Below are 14544 nucleotides of genomic sequence, written 5' to 3' on the forward strand. Positions count from 1 at the left end.
TATTCTTCTAGACTGTTATGTAACATCAAATTATGCCCACCCATTCGAAGAAAAAATACATAATAGGAATCTATTGAAAGAGATTTTCAAGGCATTATGGTGAGAATTTCTTAAAATAACATAATTTCAAATCTGGGGATTAAATAAAAAATCGTGCTCCTTTGCTTTGCTTCCAAAATGTAGATGTCCAAGAAAAACACATCAGAGCAGAAATGTAGCATTTCAATTTAATAAGGCACTAGTGAACCCTTCTAGGGTTACTAATAAATTTGAAGTTTGAGATGGCTTTCAAGTAAATTTCTCAAATGCACTTCAATATGGTTAGATACACAGCATGACAATAGCTATGTAGAAAAATTGGTTTATGGTTCATCAGTACTCTATTTTAGTTATGTGCAAAATGTCTGTGGTACTCACCCATGGCTCTGTTTGAAGGCTTGGCTGTTAGACATTTATACATCCATTAATTAGCAGCTAGGCATGATTTAAAGGATAATGTTCCTGGCGTTCAGCGTATATGAAGCAGTAAAGAGCTTTTGTGGAAGATTAAACGCTGTCGCAAATCACAGACATTTGGTGACCCCCAGCAGCCATTTGTTGCCAGAAAACTGCAATGCTATAATTATTGTGCCAGGGGGAAACATATTCAACTGATAGCACAACAAACAGAAGAATGCATTTCAATTTGCCTCTTACATGTTTAGAAATATGGCTTTATGTTTTTTTTTTCTTTTTTAATTGAGTTTCATTTAAAAAGAAATTCATATGAGAGTTAAATACAATATACTTAACACACTTGGACTGAAAAGTTAACAGTTCTAGAGGCCAATGTATGTTTCTGAGTGCAAATAAGGAATATGTTGTTAATATGAAAATTATGACACTTTCTTTTAAAATTTCCCTTAAAAACTAAATTTAAATTTATGAAGAACCATACATTCTGATTCATAAGCTGTCAATAAAAATGTTTTCATATTATACCACTCATGTATTTTTAAAGAGAGTATTCTCATAAAATTAAAAAAACATTTTGTACTGACACATGGAAAATATCAAGAGAAATTAACTGTAGTTGTTTGCAAAAATATAAAAAAAAAAATACATGGATTGAACGATGGATAAACTTGATGTTAACAAATCAAAATTTTATGTGCAATATTAATATGTATTATTTCTGAGTGCATTCACTTATGAATGTATATTTTAAAGTATGTATTAAACATTTCCAATATGCACATATATTCAGAAATGTTAACCTAGAGAATAATAACTTTTTTGAATGCATTTTCTCTCAATGTCTTAATTATTAAGTTCATCTAACATTCATTTGACAATTTATTTAAATATATTCTGAGCGAAAAACATGGAAATAATGAAACAAAAAGAAGCAAATATATTTGGCAGGAGTAAAAAAGATGTTTGGTAACATGCAGTCAGTGCCTGTAGAAAAGTCCTTTTAATACATATACTTGTCTGTGTTCTATACTTACTGAGAAAAAATTACATGGTTTAGTAAGCTGGTTTAGTTCTCAATAAGAAAAGAATTTCCACTGTTCTTTCTCCATAATTGGATTTGCTATGCAGTGTAAAAGAAACAGTGCCTTTCGCTGAGCAGTGTTAGTAACCCATTTTTTAATAATACAAAAGGCTCCTCGCACCATGTGTTGCTCAGCTGTACACGCCTTTCTAGCCCATTCTCTCCCTTCTTTCAGGGGCCTTTTCTCCTAGCCCATGGAGCTGGGGATGCGATGGTGTTACTAAAATTCTTTAAGTAGTGCTGATTCCTATTTTCATCTTTCTGTTTTTTTAAAGTAGTAGTTTTAAAGTGCCAGAAGTTACAAAATCTTAAAACTGCTTAAACACTCAAGGTGCATTTTGTGTGGAAAAGTGGGATTCTGCGTCCCAAATCTGTATCACTGGCTGCTGGGAAGAGAGTCCAATATTTTGAAGCACTGCTGGAATACTTACAGAAAGACTTGGGATGCACAGGCATCTGCCGGCACTGCGACTAAAATGTTTACTTTAGCAAATACTGCTCTATTAAATTTCAAAGTGGTGCTCTTTGAATTTTAAATTGTAAAGAAAACCTGGCCTCTGTTCTTGAAAGCTTTGGTTTAAACATAAAAAGGAGAAAGTAGCTTTGAAGTCTGAATGAGATGCATGAACTCTTCTTTTTTCACTGAGTTTGAAGAACTCACAGGACGGGCGTGTGTGCTATTGATTATTCTAACTTACTACTTGAGTGATACTCATTCCTGTCACCCTTGACCATTTTTGTCTCTCTACGAAAACATAACTTGGGAAGTTAATGTGAGGTTTCACATCCTATCCTCTATTTAGGGAATGTATCCAATGAGATAATTTCATATACTTTTCTTAACAAACCATTTTATTCCTCTTTAGTGGACATCAAGTTTGTCAAATTATTTGTATTCAAGGGTTTTTATTGGTATCATTCATCCATTTCTCTGGAGTTTACAACCTACATAAAAGTAAAAATACAGAAAATGTGTATTTTGAGCCTAGATGCTCACCTTAATGAGTATGTATCTAGAAAAATGAATGCTTGCATAATTGAACAATCCATGGGCCGGAGATAATTGAGTATTACAATAAGTTATGTCACCTGTTTACAAATGGCACTCATTAACTGCCTACTTTGCTCACTGGAATAAACTTTTAAAACCAAAGAATTACAAAGCTTCTTCACAAAAGAAGCCCTTTAAGGGTCAGTTCATTTTGTTTACTTTGATGCACAATAATCCTGATAGAATTCTGTGTCTACTTTGAAGTGAAATGAGTATATTATCATAGAATATATTAAAATGTTGCTTCAGCAAATAAATTCTTGAAACAAGACAATCATAAATATCATCAATTACTGAGTGAGTATATTTACTTAGCTTCAAATTTCCTTCCTGGAAATTACGTGCAATATTAAAGGGAAGAAAGAGAAGAAACTCCCCAGCATTAGGCATATATTTTATATTATTCCATTTTTATTTTTATTCTACAACTGTTCTTACTACTAAAGGCTTTTCCAAGCTAACTATATTTTTTGCTTATTGTAGAAGTGATTGATTTAACTCTGAAAGTGACAAATAAAGAAATCTAAAAGACACTTTTTTCTTCCTCTAAATATTTGTTTTATATTGTTTCTTCCCCACCCCTTCTTTTGTTTTTGTTTTTGGACACAGGGTCTCACTATGTAATTCAGGGGAGACATTGAGCACGTGACAATCTGCCTGCCTCAGCCCTAAGTGCTGGGACAGCAGGCATGTTCACCACGCCTTGCGTACTATATTGTACATTTTTGCATGCTTTTTCCTTGTGCATTTGAGTTAAGGCATTAAGAATATTGACAAAAAATATTTATTGTAGTCAAGAATCACTAAAGAATGAACACTGTTTTGTTAAACAGTCAATCAGAATGGATATATGCCATTTGGAACTAATGCTAGTTTATGACATGCACAGTTATCATCCTGCCTGGATCGCCCTTCACACATCTCAGGGCTGGAAGAACAAGTGAGCAATGATAGGACGTTTCAGAAACAGGGCAGAACTCTCCCCTGGTATTTCTCAGGCTGCTGTTTGATTGAAGGACCTCTACTAGCAGTTTCTTTTGGCCACAAAAAGGATACTAGAGCATGTCATTTTCTCCTTTTGGAAATTTCCCATGCCCCGTACAGTATTAGGTCTTCTAGTAACCATCCTGTAACTATTTGACCTGGTGCCTGACACCAGGTCAAATAACAATATTATTTTTCTGGAATGAATATCACTCAAGTAGTAAGTTAGAATAATCAATAGCACACATGCCCGTCCTGCGAGTTCTTCAAACTCAGAATAACAATATTAAGGGAAAGTAATTCAGTCATTATTTATGTTATAGCCTTGTAGCCTCTGCATAAAAATACCTGTGCAATTTCAGCTTAACATAAGGATTCTTTTTATAAAATTAGAGTTACACAATAACGAGGTGGAATATTTTCTGAAATGATGAGTTCTCTGCTACGTGTGATATTCCAAACTAAACTGTGTTTTGTGTAACAGAATGATATTTTAAGAAATATATCTGCTACAGGGCTGGGGATTTAGCTCAGCGGCGTAAGTGCCTGCCTTGCAAGCAGGCAGTCGTGAGTTCAATCCCCGGTACCGATAAAAAGGAAAAAGACAAAAAAAAAAAAAAAATTATATATATATATATATATATATATATATATATATATATATATCTTCTTTGTTTTGTTACTAAACTCCGAGGAGCTCAGAAGCATAAAATATTTGATTTTTCAATGACATTTAGAATTTTATTTTTCATGTTCATGAGCCTATTAACAATAATCTAATAGAAAAAGCCATATTAAGGGTCAAAGATTTAGCTCAGCGTTATAAAGTGCCCACTTGGCAAGTGCAAGATCATACGTTTGATCCCCAGTACCCAAAAAAAAAGCCATATCAAACATTTAAAATCATAATGGATATGAATATTCAAATTACCATTGTCTTGCTAATATATTTAAATTAATATATTTTTGTCCAAATCTGGTGATTGGAAAGTAATTCAAATCACTTAATTTAAAGTATGCTTATATAAACCACAGATTAAACATCTCTTAAAATAACTAACTTGCATGAATACCAAACAACTAGAAAGATGATCTTGAGTTAATGCCAATTGGCAATGAAAAACTCCCATGATTTTGAAAGCCTTTGTTTTATCCTGCTCTTTAAAAGCATATCATCCATAATATTTAAAATAATAAACGCTTGTTTAATATGTGTGATAATCTTTATGTCAATGTCTACCAGATATTTAGGAAAGCATTTAGACATGAATCACATGTTGGCCTTTTCTGTGGATTCTAAGCAGATGAATAAGGTTAGCTAAAATACATCTGCTTATGACCAAATGCATTTCAGTGTTATCAACATTCATTTCTTGAACTAGTCAAGAACTATTGCAATAATGTCATATGAATAATGAAGTGAATTTAAAACTTCTGAACTTCAGAGAATGACAGAGATATCTGTATTTACGAAAAAGAAGTCTAAAAAATTTCAGGGTCTCAGTTTCAAACCAATAGATGAAGTCATGAATATATTGATGTTTGTGACATTAAATGAATAGTACAGCTTAACATCCTTAAACTGAAAAATGTTACAAATATTCTTTAAGATAATGTTTGAACCTTAAGTATTTTCAAATCCTAAAGTACAGTGATCATTTCTCAAACAAAAGGACCAATCACTTAGAGCCATGGGAACAAAAGAATCTTTTGAAAAGACTAGAAAAAAAATTCTGAACTAATACTGTGGAATATCTGTGGTGCTAACCTAGAAATCATTTTAGAGTTTTAGGGGTAAGTTTGACTTGGTTTAAAATATGAATAACTTTTTTGATTTACTTGATTTAAATGAGACAAGATTACTGCACAATGCTGTAACTCAGTCATCACGCAGTCATCCAGGGGGGAAAGCAAACTGCTCAGAAACATTTCCACATATGTAATTTGTATAAACCATAAGGTTATGATTATGAAATCTTAGGAATATGTATGACTGTGACAAGCAGCAGTAGTATCAGTTCCTCTGTCTTCTTGGTATAGACAGGAATAGCTTCAAGGGGAGAAGAATGCCTGTTTTGATTTTAGGCATCCAGAAATTCAGTATTTCTACTCTCAATGTACTGAATTTTTAAATACAACTTAAATGACATGAGTAGGTATAACAATATGCTGCTTTATTGCAAACCTCCATCACCAAAAGCCCTAAATGAGGAGGATTTCAGACTAGATCTAGCATATGGCTTTGCCCTGAGAGCTCTCAGCATGTAAAACAGGACCACTTCCATTTCCCTCAAATTTTTTAATGAAATAAACACATCACAGGAATATTTCTATTCTCAGTAGTTTACACAGTCCAAGTAAAGTTCCCAACTTCCGCAAAATCCCCAACTCACATTACCCACTGCGCAAGTTAAATGTAAATTTTCCATCTGGCCTTTACATGAGGACTCTTTCATTGATTCTTATTATAACTATTTTACTTATATATCCACAAACTTTCTTTAGTTTAGACATCTAATTTATTTAAATGTATTAATAAAGAAATTTGTAAAGGATTTACGACTGGATTCTGACAGTCACTTAATGTTTTTCTATACTGTATTTTCTTTGTTCAAAATTTCATAATAATCTTTCAAGTAAAGACATTATAGCAATATACAGACATCCCTCTGAAAAATACTTTGCTAGATACAGCAGAAGATGAAAAGATCAATAAGTTCTTGCCCCTGAATTTTTAATTCAGGGCAAACATAAACATGAATAATGAAGTCCTAGAAAAGAAAACACAATCTACACAGTGAAACGGTCCAGGAGGACAAAACAGACATTATCTCTACTCACAGGCTCTACAGAAAAGCTGATGTTTCCAGAGATGCTAGTGGACAGAATCCTCACTATTAGTTAACACTGTCAGTTGTAGAAGGCTTTTTTGCTGAGTGTGCCCAGTGAAATGTCTGCTACACTGCCTTCAAATTTAAAACAACACAGATTTTAAATAATACCTTCTGAGTTTGGGGAAACTACTTTCTCCCTAGTTTTACTCTTCTTCCAACTTTCAGTTTGTTAGTATGTAAAGTGCATCTTTTCTAAAATGTATTCATAAGCAATTTTATAAGTTTGAAGAATTAAAAACATCATATCACAACTATGTGCCTCCACCCATGTTTATGGCAGCACAGTTTGTCATCGCTAAACACTGGAAACAACCCAAATGCTCACCAACCAACAAGTAGATAATGAAGATTTGTTTGTTATGCAATAGAATACTATTGTGCCATAAAGAAGGATGAACAAAACAATTATAGAAAAATGGATAGATCTTGAGATGATACTCTTCAGTGAAATGAATTGGACACATATGTATAAATAAGCAAGGGAAGGAATCAAGGAAGCAAAGATGGAGAGAAAGGAAAAGAAAGCATAGAGAAAAGCAAGAAAAATAAGAAAAAAGGTACGATATGCATCATGATCTATTTAGTTCCTAATTTTTTATTGACCACAAAGGGGAAAGCATGAATTAAAAGAACATGAATGTAAAAAACCAGAGTCCAGTGAGTTTTTTCTATGTGTGATTTTTCTTGTCATTCCCTGGAACCATGTAACTACACTCCTAGCGCTCCTCTTAGAGAGTTCATGACAAAACTAACAACATGATAATTAAATAAATGCAATTCAGATAAATCAGAAGATAAAATTATCAATGTTTTATATTTTATTTATAGGAATATAAAATTAAGCTACTACTTTTTAAAATTGCACACTTCCAGTAAATTTTGCAATCTCCATACCTAGTCAAAATTTTAAAATAAAAATTTTACTCAAAATGAAAACTAGATCATATGTTTCTTTAAGTTCTCCTCAATCATCTCTGTGAACTGAAGACTTCAGGGTCCTGAAAATAATGAAGTGTCTTTGAACGAATGAAAAAATTACTTTGCATTTTCTATTTATTCATTCCAAAGTTATCAGGTTGAATGCTCCCTTTTCAGTAGAAACTTTTTTTATATTAAGCACACTATTAACAAGTTTTCATCTAATGTGAACTTGAAACACATTAGTGATCATTTTATTCTAAAAGAAGCAATAGTTTAAAATAACCCAGCTAAAGTTGCATGTAATTTGTGGCGCTTTGTAAGAAGTAATTTTACTCCATAGTATACATTCCAAGGAGAAATAATTAAAAAGAAATTGTGATAAAATTTAACAGAAACCTGTAAACTGATCAATTTTTAGAGCGTTCTTGGACCTAGGAGAATGATCTGTTCTCATCCAGGTAGCATTAAGTGTATAGAGAAATTCCAATGCTTTTTGGTTTGTTTGTTTGTTTGTCTTAATTTTTAAGGAAGGAAAAAGTAAGGAAAAGGTCAGCAATAATAGAGGCTTACAGGTTAGGTTAAAAAAAAAAAAAAAAAAAAGAGTTCTAAGGGCAGGGATTTAGCTCAGTGGCATAAGTGCCCGCCTAGTGAGCTACAGATCATGAGTTTAATTCCTGGTACCAAAAAAAAAAAAAAAAAAAAGAGTTCTATACTTGTCAGTGTTCCTCCATAATCCTGAAAGAGATACATGTGGGTCTTTTCAACTAGAAAAGTAAATAATGTTAACTATGATAACTATCTTCAGTCACTGGTGCCTTCCATCTGAGAGACCTGTAAACTACTATTGCACACTGTTTGACAAGTGTGTGGGACTTTCAAATTGACCATCACAGAAGGAAATGCAGCTATATAAATTTTGGTTTTGTGGTTGCTGGGGATTTGGGGGGCATGGAGTAGGCACCACGTTCAAACCTAGGACCTCCCACATACCGACAATTCTTACTACTGAGCTCCAGTCCCAGCTCCTAATCAGTGCTCACAGTTTACTTATTTTGAAAAACTTCATCTTTAATACAAAAGACTCCATCCTACCACCACAGTTTTTCTGCATGCATTAAACATTCATTTTTTAAAAATTTTAACCTAAGTTTTCATCCAGAGCATTAGTTTCATGGGTTAGCCTTCCAGAAACTTTAACTCAATGCTGCTAATTAAAATAGCAGGGCTTATCTCTGGAGTTATGCAAATCAGTCTAAAACATTTGAGAGCCACTTGATCTTGCTAATCATCCACAGAAAATGAATTAAAGCAAAGCTTTCTTTGTTCTTGTGAAATCAATTGTTAGTTTTTGTGAATATGAATTTCTGTGAGATGCTGTATTCGTCAGCTCTCCCCTCACTGGAGCACCATAACCAACACCCACAACATAAAGAAGTTTAACTTAGCTAACAGGTATCAGAGCCATTCAGCCAAAGGTGGCTTGCTATATGAAACAATTATCATGGTATAAGGGCATGGAATATAGCAAAGTGGTTCTGATTGTGATGGCCGGGAAGCCAGAGCAAAAGAACAGCACCAGCAAGGAAGGGGACCAGACCAGACACGGATGCCGTGGCCAGGCTTCCCTGACCTCCCTGATACAGCCACAAGTGAGCTCCACCACCACCTTCCCCTTTCTGCAAGCCAATCCAGTTGACATGCCACAAACAAATTTCTTTTTCATAATTGCCTATGGATATGTATGTGACTCCTAAGCTTCATGTTAACACGGTGAAAAAGTACTGTTTTTCTGATGTCTGTAGCATATGGTAATTTCAGAGGCAAGTCTTTACAATACTACAGTGCTGAATTTACTCATCAACTAAAATTTTAGACTTTACTAATATAGTACTTCTTTAATAGAAAAGTTATATTAGCAAGATGCAGATTCCTTTCTTAGCAAAAATGTAATTCCAAGATTTTTTATTCAAATGATATTTTCATTAAATTTGAAATTTGTATTATTCAACATAAGAACTATGAATTGAATATTCTGTTGGATAATTTTGTCCGTTGGTCATAAATGAAAACTGTTACAGTTTTAAGTATGATCTGTGTACACATCACTATGAGGGTTTGCTATTTCTCGTATATGCATCAGAATTTAGGTTGTTTAATTGGAAGAATAGTTTCTTAAATTTATAAGTCAATAAAATAGCACAACTAGTACCATGCAGTGTTTTCTTTAAATTTAAATTTCATTACTCTTTCTGTATTTAAATGCTCTTTTTATTCTCATGCAGGCAGTTTATTATATCTATGTATCAACTAGTCAGTCAAATTATAGATAGTATGATAGGCAAGTAATACAGTTTTTCAACTTATGTCAGTCATCTGCTAGAGGTATTTGCCTTGGCAATTAAGGCAAGGTGAATTTCAACATATGTCAAGTCCAACCTGTAAACCAACTTTTCTTGCCTTTATTCTTCTAACTAGTATTATCTATTTCGGAGAAATTTTGCAATGCTTCTATGGGTGAACACTCAAATATTCTCTGTGCTACTCAGATGATTTTAAGATCTTTGATCATAGCTTCCAATAGCTCTGGGTTTGACGATTCCCAATCTTTTCTCCTTTCCTTTGTGTGTGCAGCTCATTTCTTGATTGTGCCTGTGCTAAGATCTGCAGTCAGCTGGCTCTGGTTACAATGCACTCTGGACACACTGTTGGAATGTTGCAAGAAAATGGGAAGTGAGGAGCCAGGGGGTCCTCGCCTTCATCTTTGTTGGGCAGTTCCTCAACGGTGGCTTCTCTGTGCGTCCAACTTGCATGTCATAAACCCATTGGGATTCCAGCTTTGAAAGAATCAAAGATAACTTTGGTAACATTACTTACCCTCTCAATCTGAGGAAGGCATAAATTTCTGCCAATCCCTGATTTGTTCTATGCTTTCCTATTTGTTTTCTTCTAATTCGCATTGCTTTTTAACCAATTTCCGGGAGAGAATACCCTGTTGTAAATATTTTAAATGGTTTTCTGCTTCCATGATGAAGTTTTATATACCACTTATGTATGATTAAAAGCCATATAAAATAGTATAGTAATATATGGTTTTCATCACATTTTACATATTAGAAATTCAAAATTTTGAGATACTGTTTCCATTTTTTTTTCTTTGCTGTTTTTGAAAATTTTGTTTGCAGTACATAATATTTATATTCCTTGTGTACAGCTTATACACATACATAACACGTCTTAATTCCTTTCTTCATCTCCTATCCCTCTGCTCCCCTTCCCCTTTCTCGTCTGAGAGAGATCTAGCTCCCTATTTCCTATAATCTATCTTTTACGTTGGCCTTTTTTTATTATTTGAGTTTCCCATCTAAGACAAAGCATGCAATATAAAAGCTTAAGTGTCTAATTTATTTCACTTAATATCATGGTCTCAAAGCTCAACCATTTTCCCTGCAAATGGCTCCGGCTTACTTTTCTTTGAGTTACAGTAGTGCTCCACTGTGGGTAAATAACACATTTTCATTATCCATGTATCTGTTCATGGACATACAGCTTGCCTCCAAGATTTAGATATTATGAACTTTTCTGCTATGAACATAAATATGCATGAATTGTAATATGATATCTGAATCTTTTGGGAAGATACCTTGAAAGGGAATAGCTGAGCCAAATTAAATTTCTAATTTCCACTTTTTAAGGAATCACTGTACCGATTTCCATTGTGGCTGTGATACTTTACATTCTCACCAACAATGAAGAAGTGTTCTAATATCCCCAGTTTCACTAGCACTTGATGGTGACTAATTTTTTTGTAATGATGCAGAATCTATGTTGTTTTAATTTGCATTTTACTAAAGACAAGCAACATCGAGCATTTCTTCGTCTACTTATTGGCTGGTTGTACTGCTGTGAAGCTTCTAGGCATTTCACTAGGCCATTGTTTGGTTGGGTCTTTTATTTGGGGGAATTTCATTTTTTTAGTTCTTCACATATTGTAGATTTTAGTACTTTCAGGAAATAGCTAGAAAATATCTTTTGTCATTCTGTAGATTTTCTTTTTGCTCTGATGATCATTTCTTTTGCTGTGCAGAAGATTTTAATTTGATATGATCATATTTGTTGTTTCTAGGTATTATTTCCTGTGCAAACTGGGTTCTGTTCAGAAAGTACCTGCCTAATTCTATGACTTTATGAATTTTCTCTTCCTACAGGCTAAATGTTTATAATTTAATATTCAGTTCTCTGGTTCATTTTGGATTTTCATGTGTACATAGTCAAAGATGTGGGTAGTCACTTTTCACAACACAATGTATTGAAGAGGCTGTCTTCCTCCAGGATGTGATTTTTGTTCCTCTGTCAGAGATCAAATAGTTGACGCTTTTGGGGATTGTTTCTGCATCTTCTAAAACCATAAAAGATAGTAAACACTAACAGGTATTAAATTTGTATTCATATTCATTTGCTTCTTTAGCCAATATCTGTTTGCTACAACATGTATTTTGAGTGGAAATCTGTTCATTAAATAAATATCCATTTTTTCTACTTGTGCTAAACTTTCAATGATAATAATATGCAACTAAAATAGTGCAAATTCTTTTACTTTGTAGGTGTGATGACTCAGTGTGATTTACATTTCTGAATGTGACAGCATGCTGTGGTGCAGACTGACAATTAAGGCAAATGCGGCTCCTACAAGACCTGCCAAAAGGTAATGTGATGTTGTAAACAAGATCTCATCCTAGAGAAAGAGACCAGGAATTGGAAAGACAGAATTAATTGTGTAAGTTAAAATGAGAACAAAAAGTAAATCTACAAGGATGCAGGTGGAGATTATAAGTAACATTTTACACAGAATAAGTCATATTGTTACCATCTAGATTATTCCATCATGAAGTCAATATTCTGGTGACAAAAGTATGGATATTATAGCAGCACCTTGCAGTATGATTGTAATCTAAGAAATCCAGAGAAACGAAAACCCAAGTTAGCTCACTGTTAGAGCCAAACTAACATTATTTGAAAAAGTATAACATAAAATAAGCAAAATTAATCAAAGATGATTTAGAAACCTGTGTAATGTTAACTCTGAAGCCTTCCAAAGAAAGGCCCATTCCTGGAATGAAGACTGCCTGGGCTGGAAACATACAAGACTCCCCGGCCTCACAGACTAGAAAGGTTCACAATATGCATGGCTTAACACAAATTAATGATTTACCTGCTTTATAATTATCCATAACTTATTTTAGATACTCAGCCTAACTTGTACGTTCATGAAAATTTCCTCCTCATTGGCTAGTAATCTAACAGCAGATTTTTGTTATCTTTTCACCATTTGCCCCTTTTTTATTTTAAGCCAAGTTCTCAAATTGGCAATTCCTTAAATACTAAAATGAGTTTGCCAAAGGGTTTAGTATAAAAATGAGTTCATTTATAGTATATGACAATCTATAAAAATGAAAGTGGAGCAAAAAGAAAAAAGTACATATAAAATGCATTGCACACGCCAGTCATAAACCCAAGTTCAGGGCTTACCTTCCAGACACAGCTCTGCTCGTCTGCGTATAACTGAAGCTGCGGTTCCATTAGTGGACCTTTCTTAGAGACTCTGCTTTCTAAATCTCTTAAAATGTCATGGTTTCTGTCAGCCCAAAAGAAACTATTTTTAAAAGTTGCCTCCTTTAATGTTGATTTTTGCGAGTGTTGCTAGTAGTCATATTTTCAAAAATTATATTAGTATTTGATATTTGATAATCTTGTACTTAAAAGCATATTAGATCAAAATGTAAAGCAAATTTGGTAAGTTTTCTTTACTTTATGAATATAATATATTCATTCACTTACTAATATACTTAGAATTTGTATAAGCTAGAGAACACAAAATCATGAAATACACAAAATGCTTTTCCCTTTCAAGATTTCTAATCCACATTTCTAGGGAAAATAGTAATTGTCATAGGAGGTAAATTATTTCCAGCTGTTTTTCTATTGTGGGAAAAAAAATTCACCTCAAAAGTGTAGTTTTTCACTACAAGTTTAGGTGATGGCTAGGGAAAGTCTGTATATTATCTCTTGGAACTGAAATCTGATATACTACATTTGAAGCATAATTTCCTTAAAGAAAACATCAAATACAGGCATGCATCTTGAAGTTTATGACCATGCATACATTCCATGATGATTAAAATATACAATTATCTGACAATTTAGTATTCAGACACCATTCTAAAAGTTGTTTACATATCAGTGGCAAATAAGATGACTATATCTATTCTCAACTCTAAACAATATAAATAAATAATGAATATAAATGAAATGAATTACACTAACATGGTAAGAAAATGATTATTTATTACAACTTGTGAAGTGTTGTTCCTTCTCAAAATTCAGTGACATATAAGTGTAGGTCAAATTAGGAACATATCTACAGTTATCAGAAAATGTTATGAGACTAATACAACACAAACCACAAGACTAATAATGAAAAAGTAAAAAAACAGAAAGAACTTAGCTATTCCTGACATTGCCTCCAACTTTCTTTCATGCTTCTCTGATCAATTTCATGATGATTAGTAATTCTGGATGGAATATAATATATTTGATTTGCAAAAACAAATTTAACTGGAAAATAGGTATTTGAAAAAAGTCAAGGAGAGACTAAACAAAATTTGTCATTACAAAGTGATTGTCCAGGAAAAACTCCTTAAATACCATCCCAAAAATTGAAATGATGTGAAAAATAAGTAAATATACTGCAGAATAACAATTATACAGCCTAAAATATATAAATCAAATAGTAGAATATATGATAGAAACTATCACTGTCCAACAAAATTCTATTGCTTACCATAAATGGAAAATCAACTAAGGCCTACACTTCTATTGTAACTATACACACACACACACACACACACACACACACACACACACACATATATACACACACACACATATACACACACACATATATATATATATATACACACACAGTAATTGTGTGTATATATATCATTCATGTACACATGTATGATGTATATATATGTAATATATATACATCATACATAGATGTATAACATGTGTGATATATGATATATATCTATGATCATATACATATGTGTGTATGTATATATATATATATATATATATATATGTGCACGTTACTGTCA

The sequence above is a fragment of the Cavia porcellus genome, unplaced genomic scaffold (assembly GCF_034190915.1).
Source record: "Cavia porcellus strain 051 isolate PalLab524CR breed Dunkin Hartley unplaced genomic scaffold, mCavPor4.1 scaffold_22, whole genome shotgun sequence".
NCBI classification, from domain to species: Eukaryota; Metazoa; Chordata; class Mammalia; order Rodentia; family Caviidae; genus Cavia; species Cavia porcellus.